This window comes from Anarrhichthys ocellatus, unplaced genomic scaffold (assembly GCF_004355925.1).
Source record: "Anarrhichthys ocellatus isolate YVR2014 unplaced genomic scaffold, GSC_Weel_1.0 scaffold4, whole genome shotgun sequence".
Classification (NCBI taxonomy): Eukaryota; Metazoa; Chordata; class Actinopteri; order Perciformes; family Anarhichadidae; genus Anarrhichthys; species Anarrhichthys ocellatus.
The window spans coordinates 2,019,058-2,021,121 of NW_022280034.1; positions in this window are offsets into that span (position 1 = coordinate 2,019,058).

Consider the following 2,064-nt stretch of genomic DNA (forward strand, 5'->3'; position numbering starts at 1 on the left):
AGGAGGCGCGAGGAGTTTTCTGCAGAGTGGCACCCACATGAAATGATGGATTATCAACAAAGGTAAGGGCACCATGTTTCTGATATGCCCGCGATTAACTCCAGCTCAAGTGCGCCGCTCTGCAGCACTGCTGTGGCCGAACTGTATTGTAGGCCGTGTTTATATTCATGGAAAGTGCAAGATCACTCTTAAAGAAATAGTAATCATACGAAGCATCCTCGTCTTCTCTGCTTGTGTGATATTCTGGACCAGTGGCCGCTCTGTGTGTTTAACCCGTGAGGTGCTGCAGCGCCAGACAGACCTGCAGAAATGTGCGCTAAAATGTGTGAAAATGATCCAAACGTGTTTGAGGCCTTTGTGAGACTCACGATGATCAGGAGTGGATTCGGCTTCACTGTGATGATGATGATGATGGTCATACAGGCCCCATGTTACCGCTGAGACGTGCTTTTCTTAAAGATCTGCTACATCTATGCACCTTTTACTCTTCTGAGAGATTTAATTATATTCTATGTTATTTTGTATTGTTTTATTTTATTGCTTTATTCTTAAAAACGTGTCTGAGGTGCTTTAGGTTGATGTAGCGCCGCCTCCTCGAGCTGTTTCGCCTCTTTTGTTAAATCAAATCTTGTTTAATTTTGGAGAAATATTTGCTCCGAGTGTGTTTTTTTTGTGATTTTGCAAAAACTATTAAGTCAATAATGAGCGAGTTGAACGTTTTGTTGTGTTTCCGGCGCCTCTGCAGTGCTTCTGTGTGCGTCCTGTTTGACACTGCGGGTTTTATAAGATCTTATATAAGATCATGTGATCTTCTGAAGACGTGGGGTTGTGTTTGTGTCTTTCTATCAGAGCAGTTTCATATTCTGAGCGTCTGTTTGTTTGCACTTTCCAAATGTCCAGCAGCTGACCGGCTGCAGGGCTGCGGCCTGTTGGAGAGGCGTTGACTGATTGAAGCCAAACGTTAAGACTTTTTAAATTGAAACATTTAAATCAAAATTACTTCTAAACGGATATCATCAATCTAAAAATAATATATCTTAAATACAGTTAATGACGTAAAAAGAGGATTATTAATTTCAGTTAATATCATACAAACGTAAATTTTTCTGCCTAATTCCTTCCAAATACTGTATACATTTAAGTTTCACATTAACAATAACTTGCCTTATTTCGTTATTTTTTTGTTTATTCTCTATTTAATATGGGAAGTTTCCCAAAAGCGAAATCTAATTATGAAGGTAGAAACTGTCTTTATGCAATTAAGAAAATCATAAAAATAAATAACACCTAATTTAAGAAATTCACATCTTTTGTTGAAAGAGAATGCACTAAAATCGTATTATTATCGTTTAATTTACGATATTAAATATAAAAATGTGCTTAAACTGCAGAACCTGACATTACATTTGAAGGTTATTAATAATACTAAGCAACTAATACTACTTAATTGATACATAATGGACATTCTATTAATAGTATCAACTAATAGCACCGTTAAGTAACATCATAATAATACTAATAGCTGATATTAACCTCAATTAATCTACTTCAGTATTTCTAATTAAGTGACTGAATCCAGACTTATCTCACACATTTATATACTCACAAAGTTTGTTTTTGTTTTTAAATGACGAACTAGTGTCCACTTGATCACGATGGGTGAAGATGACGACGATGATGAAGGTGATGATCTGTGTGGAGGCGCGTGTCCTCCCTCGTGCCCTCTGCACGTCTTCGTGGATCTCAGTCACAGTTGGCGTTGAACCTTTTCAAAGAGTATTATTGAATGTATTATTGAGGATCGATTTGGATGAATTGATATTCATTATTAGGATTTCTGGCAGCTGCCTTGAGAATACAGTGTTTTAATAATGTGATTATTAGTTATTAAATTATTTAACCGGAAGTGAAGGTTAGAGGACGAGGAGGAGAGATAGGGAGCCAGTAATTTGTGCGTAAATGGAAATAATGCGCAAAGTGTTTGGCATTTCATTGCAATGTTTTTTTTCTTTTGCAATGTGTGTGTGTGTGTGTGTGTGTGTGTGTGTGTGTGTGTGTGTGTGT